The 9,022-nt window shown below is 58.1% G+C and overlaps 1 protein-coding gene across 1 annotated transcript in view; it reads left to right on the top strand.

The window, feature by feature from the left end:
• AHDC1 (AT-hook DNA binding motif containing 1) overlaps positions 1-9,022 on the top strand; it is a 59,396-nt gene that overhangs the window by 30,605 nt on the left and 19,769 nt on the right. The window contains exon 2 of the mRNA XM_024766883.1: positions 7,161-7,338. The gene's annotated coding sequence lies outside the window, so the exon portion shown is untranslated. The remainder of the gene's footprint in view (positions 1-7,160; positions 7,339-9,022) is intronic.

Raw genomic sequence — 9,022 nt, 5'->3', positions numbered from 1 at the left:
TACTCCTGCAGCCCCCCTACACACACACACTTTATCACTTAGTGTCTCCCCCTTCCTCCCTCCCCAGTCTCTTGAGTGCGTCTGGCCCTTTCACTCTGTGTCTGTTGGTCTTTGGGTGTGTCAGTCCCTCTGTGTGTCTCCAGCTCCCTGTGGTGTCTTCAGTTCCCTGAGCCTTGCCCCGTCCGCGGCAACTCCTTCTCCATCTCCTTCCCCTCTGCGTGTGTCTTGCTCTCTCTCTCTGTCTTTGTCTCTGCCTCATCCTGCCTGTCTCTCTGTCTCTTTGTCTTGTTCCTCCTCCTCTGTCCCTCTCTTCCTGAGTCTCTTTTTCACTCTTCTCCTTTCTCTGGCTGCTTCTCTGTCTCTCCCGCAGCCCTTCCCTTCTCAGCTCTTCCTGCCTCTTCACCCTCATTCTGCCCCGTTTCTCTTGCCCCCACGTTCCCCCTCTTTCTGTCTCTCTCTTCCTGAATCTGATTCTTTGCCTTGGTTTCTCATTCTCTCTCTCTTCTTCCGACTCTCTCCTTCTAGTACATAGATTTCTTTCTAGCCTTCTTTATCTATTTCCCACTTGGCCATTACCCTCACGGCCCCTGGGTTGGAACTGGGAGAGGGGGCCCCTCCAGAATCACCCCGAAGGAGTCCCCCTTTCAGGCGGGGGCCAGATGTCCTGGCACCCCATTGGGCACATGTAGTTGAACCTGAGATGAGGAGGGGAGGTTCTAAGGTCAAAGAGCCAACAGGGGGTGGGGTACCAGGAACCAAGAATGCCAGGCCTCCCTTCCCAGGGTTTCAGAGGACGGGCTCCATCCATCTAGCTTACCTTCTACCAGCCCAGGTGGAGGCAGAGGGTAGTCCTAGGGGCTGAGCTGGCCCAAGAAGCCCCCAGCTCTAAGAACTCAAAGTAGAGCATGTTTAGGCTTCCCTCACTGATTCCTGGGATTTGTTCCTCCCCTGCTACAATGAAAGCTGTTTCAGACTGTGCCTCAGTTTCCCCCAGTGGCACGGGGTGCGGGTGGGGTACTACCCGTGCTCTATCTCTGACTTTTTTTTAAAGTACTTCGAGTTCCTGGCGCAAAATCGGGCTTATAAAGAACAGGGAAAGGGTAAAGTGACTCCCACCCCCTTGCTCGACACGACTCTGTGCTGGAGGGGGACTCAGGGCAGGGGTAGAATAAGGGTCCTGTCTCCTTAAGTATCTGGTGGAGGACAATGCCCACCCCCACCCCACCCCACCCCCGCAAAGACTGGCAGCCCCTGCTGTCAGGCCCTCCCTCCCAGTCTGGGCAGTGGCCTCTAGCCCTTCTCCCCACAGCCCCTCTTCAGAATGAGCTTCCCGTCATGGGAAGCAGGCCCTGGGGCGGGGATGCCAGGCCTCCAGGGCCCAGCCCTTGCCTCCGGGTGTGATGAGACCTGGCCAGACAGACAGTTCTAGGACCCTGGGGTCTGGGCACTACTCACCAAGTGGCCAGGCGGGGGAGTAGGGGTGCCTGGGGGAGGCGGGTTGCACGCAAGGCATGCTGGGCCCCCTCGGCGGGTGGGTGGGGGGAACAAAGCTGGCATCGAGGCCTCAGCTAAAATTAGCCGCTTCCCTGCGCGGGAGCGAGCATGCCTGCCAGCCGCCCAGATCGCCGCTGCCTCGGCAGGCCATCTGTCGCCACGTTTTGCTCAGTCCCCCAGGGCCCCCCAGCTCCAGCCACCCTAGGGGCTAGACAACTCTGCTCTGAGGCTGTCCCGGCCAGGGCTCTGGACTCTGCTGCTGTCATGCTGTGTGACCTCAGGCTAGGCCTGTCCCTCTCTGAGCTCCTGTACAATGAGAGGGCCCCAGACACTGACCCCCCAGTCCCCCAGTCCTTCCGAGCACCAGGTGCTGGTGCTGCTTATGGGGGCTGGAGTGTGGGCTGCCTCCCTCCCATAGAGCTGGCCCTCTGGTCCAAAGTTTGAAGGTGGGCCAAGTGGGGTTTAGGGTAAAGGTCAGGCTATATCGTATCCATTTCCTGGATCCTCACTGGACAGTAGGCCCGCTCTATAAGCAACAACACCCTGACACACACGTGCACACACAGTCAGTCTCCAAGCAGTCTTAAGAAACAGCTTCAGGTAGGAAGCCTGGAGGTGGAGGCTGAGTTCAGCCGATACTGGCTTGATCCGTGGCTTGGGCAAGTCTCCTGCCCTCTCTTAGTCTCTTTTCCCCTCTTCAATAAGAAGCTCCCGTTTCCTGAGCACTTGTCCCCATCATGCTGCGTTATCTCGTGAGGCTGACGTTATCGTTCCTGCTTTACAGCTGAGGAAACTGAGGTACAGAAAGCTGAGGTTCCTGGTGAGGAAGCGGTGGAGCCAGGGGCTGGACCCGCTGTGTCCTCCTTCCCGTGGCCCCCAGTTCTCTGCTTGCTGGTCTGCAGCCTCAGCGCTTCCCTGGCTGCTGCCTCTTCCCCACCTCCCCAAAGCCAAAGAGACTGAGCCTCTGCTCCAAGGTCACTGCACTTGGCCTGGGAGGAGTTCAGACTTGAACCCAGGCCCCTTGGCTCCTGTCCTCCCTCACTTTCTGGCCAGCAGGCTGGGCCTGTTCCCTGGGTGAGTCATGCCCCTGGACTTTGGCCTCCTTGTCAGGCTCTGTGGCCTGAATTTGGAGAGGGGGCCCTTGTAAGAAAGAGGGGCTCCCCTGGCCACAGTGGGAGTCTGAAGCTATCGTCCCACTCCCTCAGTCCTGGGCCCCGAGGGCATGGTGACAGCAACCCCTACCCTGCCTACCCTCCCCCACCTCTAAGAAGTCTTGTAGGAACTGCTCCTCAGGCCTCGTTGACAGCCTCCCTCCACTACACAGTCTGCCCCCTCCCTCGATAACAGCTACATTCAGTTAGAAGTGGGCTGGGGGTGGCTGCCTGGGGAGGTGGCATTTTCAGGTTGTCTGTGTGCCCAGGTGGCTTTCTTCCCAGCACTCATCTTCCCCAGCTCCGGGGCCAGTGGGTTACCCAGGAGGGAGGCCACGGCACCTCCCCTCCTGGTGTTCAGGGACCAAGGTCACGCCCAGAGCCCTGTGCACCTCCACCTCCTGGGGCCAGTGGTGTTTGTCACTGGGGCAACATGTGGCTGGGCCCGGCTCTGGCAGTGCTGGGGTGACATTCATGCCCTGTGAGCTGTGACGCCTCTGCAGGCAGAGGACGGCACCACCAGGCTGGCAGTGACGGGGGAGGGGTGGGGTGGGCTGTCACCCGTCCAAAGCAGCCAGGGTGACATGTCGTTTACCCATCCTGCAGTCTGGAGAGAGGACTGATGGGGAAGGGGTGAGGTAGTGTCCCTGGCTTATACTCTGTGTGTTCGGGGGAGGGGTCCGAACCTCTGTCACACCTGGAAGGTGAGGGAGGGGTGTGTGTGTGTGTGTGTGTGTGTGTGTGTGTGTGTGTGTGTGAGAGAGAGACAGTGAGTGAGAGACAGGCTCTCTGTGCATTTCGCATCCTATCAGTGGGTTGAGGGGGCACCTGGTTGTATGTCAGTTACACCATTGTGAGGGTGACAACCTGTGTTCTTGTCTCATACTGTCTGGGGGTATCAGCTGTGCCCATCTCAGGCTTTGGAGGAAGTGACAGGTTCTGTGCTTAGCTCATCCTGTTAGGAGGGTAGTCACTCACTCGTACTCCTGTGTCTCTGACTGTTGGGTATGTGTGAGATGTCACCATGTGCCTATCTCATGCCGGTGTGGGGAGTGACATGTGTGATTATCTCATGCTGTTGGGGGGGTTGTCAGTAACTTGGGAGCTTGTCTGTCACCCTAAAGAGACGACATGTTGCTCAGTGGTATGGGGCTGACGGTTGGCAGGGCCCCAAAGGGCAGGCCAGAGCAAGCACCCAGGCCCACGGGCACAGGGACAAGCTGGGATGGGGGAGTCTCTGTTCCACAAGACCTACCTTCTGACCCAGGTGCCAGCCCTTGGGACTGTCCCCCAGGAGGAAAGACCCAGTGTTTTGCAGATGGTGTGGAAAGGGGCCTCTGGGGCTGGGGCTGGGGCAGGTGTGACCGGGGAAGTGGGGCACCAGGCAGTGTCCCCGCAGGTCTGGGAGCCCCTATTGCCTGCCTCTCCTGCCCCTGAAACTGTTAAACTAATGAAGGCTATGGAGCCGCAGGATTAATCGGGGCCGCGCGGCGGCGCGGACCGGGGCTCAGGTAGTCGATTAGTGCGCCGCGGAGGATATTGGATTTCTGAACCGCAAGTCAGCACTATTCCGGCCTGTTATCTCTCCCAGGCTCGAGGGTCAGGAGGCGGGAGGCTCCAGGCTCCTGGCCGCCCCACCCGGTGGCTCTGGGGCAGCCACTCCCCCTGCCCACCCGCATCCCCACCCTCCGCCCCTGCCCTCCCTGGCCCTACGGCAGGTTCCCGCTCTGTCACCCTCGGGTCCCCTCCATCAGGCTTGCGGCTCCAGTGCCGCCCTCCGCCCCCTCAGTCCCTCCTGGCCTGACTCGCACTCTGTGCCTCACTGACTCGCTCCTCGGCCTCTGACTCGTCTCTCTCCACTTCAGTCGCCTTCCCTGTCACTCTCCCTGTCCCCCACTCTGTTAGCCTCTCCCATCACCCGTCTCTGTCCCTCTGCTTTTGTGTTTGTGTGTGCCTGTCTCTGCTCTCATGTCTCTCTGTCTCTGTCTCTCTCCCTGTGTGTGTCTGTGTATCTTTCTCGCTTGCTCTCTGTCTTTTCCTCTCCCTCTGGCGTTCAATCTCTCCTCTCTCTCTCTCTCTCTCTCTCTCTCTCTGTCTTTTACTCTCTCTCTTGTGTGGTCTCGGCTGGTGTCTGCAACCAGAACAAATCTCCCCCAGCCAACACCCCCTGAACAAGGAGGCCAGAGCAGCTAATGGGAAACATGTGATTCTGCCTTGCGCTTGGAGCACCGTGAAGGGAGCCTTAGTCCCAGCTCAGCCCCTGCTCCCCCCTTGCTGCGTTCCCCCCACCACGCTGTCCCCTGCCTCCCAGCATCCCCCCAGCCTGTGCGGGCACAGGCGCAAGTTCCCCAGCCATTTACATTTCCGGGGGTGTCAGAGCTGGCGTTTATCAGTTGGGGAGTATCAGGCTGTGGAGGGGTTGGGAGCAGCTTTACTCCTTAGGTCGCCCCAGCCCCCAGGGCCAGGCAGACCTCATGCAGACTCCCCCCACCCACCACCACCATATGTAGGAGAACAGGGCCAAGATGAGCTGAGCTGTGGCGGCCTGGGTGGGGGGCGGCCAATCCACCCCCACTGGAGGGCTCTGGGGCCACCCAGATTTCCATCTTTTCCGCCCTCCTGGGCCTCTGGGGAGCTGCAGAGGTGGGGGCTCCCCAAGGGCTTGGGAGCTGCCCGGCTGCATTTCTCTGCCCACCCAACCAGGGGGGAAGGGGGGACGGATCAGAGGAGGGAGGCTCTGGCAGGTTGGAATTCTCTGTCTCTGCCTGTGGATAAATTGTCCCTAATCCAGGCTTGGGGAGTTGTCTGGCTCCTACAGAAAGAGAGAGAGAGAGAGAGAGAGAGAGAGAACGCAGGAGATAGGGAGGGAGGAGGGAAGCAGGCATACAAACACAGTGACACAGACACACACTGTCTCACAAAGGGTCGCCCATGCACACACACACGCGTGTGCACACGCACTGACAAGTTACATAAAGGCACCACACAAACACTGAGGCACCGTTTTACTGACAGGCATACCATGGCACACAGACTCACCCATGTTGACATTGACACAGACATACAATGACATGGCACAAGGACCCACTGACATACACAGATGCACAACGATAAAGTCATACAGCACACACACGCAGAGTTACACACGTGAGCACATACTGACCCACAGTGAAACAGACCCACAGGGACACTGTGACCAGTCATGCCATCACACCATGACCCTGAAAACCCAGAGAAAGGCAGAGGTAGGAGGGAGGCAACACTGATCCACAGTGACACCAGTGCCCACAGTCACAGGCCTCGAGATTGGAAACCTGCAGGGACGGCAGAGGATCCACCACACGCCCCGCCCCAGTACACACGCCCAGAGTCAGAGATGGGCAGAAGCCGGTTCAGCTCCTGACAGCAGTGAGATGCAGAGAGCTGTGTGCACACATGGGCACTCACCCTCTGACCACAGCTGGGCACACCTTGTCACACATTAGGTACACACTCACACCTCTGTGTCCCCACAGGCGTGCAAACATAGGCTCAGCTGGACACACACAAAGAACTGAACAGACCCAGGTGCACACACCCACACATATAATTGAAGACACTGAACACAAGTATCAGCTTACACACACACACACAGAGTCCCATGCGTGTAACACTCTTACACATATACTCGTATAGACATACAAATACACCCAGAGAAGCATACAGAAGGCTAAGTAGACCCAGGAAGCCACACACAGGTGTATTTGCCCAGACAGCTGACGCTCACAGACGTGTATCTGTACAGACAGGATATCTCTCTCTCTCTCACACACACACACACACACACACACACACACACACACATATACACATTCCCAGGCAACCAAAACCTATAAGCAGTCCATGAGGCCTGGTTCCCAGACCCACTCTCGGCTTCAGTACAGACCTCAGGGAGGCAGACAAATGGGCAGGAAGCCGGTGGGTGGGTGGGGGGGTAAGGACGGCCACGGTTATTAAAGAAAACAAGAGACATATAACCAGTCGCTGATGGAGAAGGGTAAATGCTAGCTGCATATACACCTCTCATGAAAATCTGCATTCACCATCACTTTGAACAGCAACTCTCACACCTACGTTGTAAGTGAGCTCTTAGCATTTATAGTTTCCCCAGACTGCTTCTCCCCATTCATAAGCTCTCCCCTTTTTATAGATGAGAAAACTGAGAGACAGAGAGGTTAACTGACTTGCCCAAGATCACATAGTTGGTGAGAGTTGAGCCAAGGACCATTCTGACTCCCAAGGCCAGGTTCTTTTCACCATAGCATGTGTGTTCATGTTCACGCGTACATGTACCTACCCGCACGACGATACTACCTGGGGTTTCAGGAGATAGGCTCACACTCCCCAGTGAAATGAAGTTGGAGCCAATTTCATCCTGTGCAAGAGTGGACCGCATCTAGGATGGCCTCCTGGTCCCTCTCTCTGGCTCATCCTGTATCCATGCTTACGTCTGCGGTGCTGTTTTTGTTTCCACAGATGGGAGCTTGCCTGCCTGTCTGCCCATTGGCCTGGACCCCAGAGCCTGCCCAGCTGAGTGCGTGCAGAGGGCCCCGGCTTTGGGGCGACTCTCAGGCCGCCGAAGAGACCACTCTGGAACCACTGGCGAAGACAGGCCTTTCTTGCTGAGCTGGGCCTGTCTGCACAGCCTGCTCAGGTAACAGTGTATAGGGAAGCCGGGTCTGTGACTGGCCACCCCAGGAAGTGGGGATCAGGGGTTCTTCCTTCCCAGTCCTAACAGGGATTTCCCCCCTCCCAGCTTAGGCCAAAAAGAATCCCTTTAGAATCAAAATATTTTAACCCAACTTACTCAGACTCCCCATTATCCAGAAAGGTGAGGTCCATGGATATACAGGCAGTTCCCTGGAGTCCTGCCTCCTAGTCTGGGGACTCTTCCCTGCACCTGGATGACCTGAGAGAACTGGGAAGGGAAAGGGGTTGTGACAGTGACCAGAACCCAGGACAGAGGTAGAGACCAGGATGCCTGATGTGTGAAGCTGACCCCACAGGACCTCTCCCTTCTAGAGTCTGTGGAAGCTGAGAGGACCTGGGTAATTCGGGTATGCTAGGCTGCCCTCCTGAGATGAGATGGGGCAGGGGTGGGGGCAGGACCCACCTCCTGACTCTGGGCCCGAATTAGCCCACCCAGGCTCAAGAGCCACAGAGGCCAGGTGGGGCTGCCCTGCCCTGCAGAGGCAACTCCCTGAACTGACACATGAAGCCTCAAGCCTCGGGCTCCAGGAAGCTCCCTAGAGCCCAGCCTGCCTGGGGACCCCACCCAACTTCCAAAAGAGCATTCCTGGGGCCTGAGGTCTGGGGGCGGGGCCTCCTGGGATTGTAAGGGTGGGGAGTTTCAGCTGTGGGAGGATGCAGAGCTGGATGTACCTGACTGTATATGCATAGAGCATCTCGTGTGCAAAGTCCTCTGGCTTGTGTGCAAGCAGGCACATGCAGGACTCTGTCCATAGGTGTGCAGGGATCTGCACACAAGAGAAAGTGGACTGGGCTGGGGGACATTCAGAGGCTGTGTATGTGGTACATCGGAGTGAGTGTGCAGGATTCAGAGCGTGTCCTTGGCAGGTGTGGGGAGACTGGAGTGTTGTGTGTGCCACGCTGGACGGTGTCTGTGTGCAGGGCGCTAGTGTACACTGGAGAGGTGTGTAGACAAAAATCTGAACACACTGGGGTGATATGTGAGTACAGTGGGGTGGGGTGTGTACACGAAGATCCTTCCGCGTATCACCGGGGAAGCGTGTGTTCAGGGTTCTGGCTGCACACTGGGGGTGGTGTGCGCACGTGGCTCCGTTGGTGCTTTGGAGGTGGGCTGGGCAAGCCTTCAGCTGAGCTGGGCTCAGCAGTGCCCAGCCTTGTGGCCAAATTGCTGAAGTCACTTCCTTTCCAGCAGCAACTTTCCAGGAGGAGGAGTTCTTCAGACCTGGGCGGGGAGGGGGGGGGCAGAACAAGGAGCTCTCAGGGGAAGGAGGTGGGCGGTGGTGAGAGGCTGTGGGGAGGGCCTGGTGGGGCTGGAGGAGGGAAGTCCTCCAGTAGACAGAAGGAAAGACAAGGACAGGAGTCTGGAAGGGCCAAGGGCAGGAGGGGATGGGGGCGGAGCAGGGCGGGAAGCACAGTCCCTGGGTGACCTCGGAGAGAGGAAGGGAGGGCTGCCCGGCAGGGTGACCCTCAGGTTCAGCCAGAGCTGGCGCTGGTGCCCACACACCTGGCACCCAGGGCTGGGGGCTGGCAGGGGGCGGGCCTGGGGCAGACCTGCTTGCCAGGTGCCCCGCTCCGGGCAGGAAGGGGGTGGACAAGGGCTGCACAAAGGAGCTCTGTGTGGCTGGGGG

Source organism: Neophocaena asiaeorientalis, unplaced genomic scaffold (genome assembly GCF_003031525.2).
Source record: "Neophocaena asiaeorientalis asiaeorientalis breed wild unplaced genomic scaffold, Neophocaena_asiaeorientalis_V1.1 scaffold79, whole genome shotgun sequence".
Lineage (NCBI taxonomy): Eukaryota > Metazoa > Chordata > Mammalia > Artiodactyla > Phocoenidae > Neophocaena > Neophocaena asiaeorientalis.
Note: the sequence above shows the minus strand (reverse complement) of the source record. Positions and strands in the feature narration are given on the sequence as shown.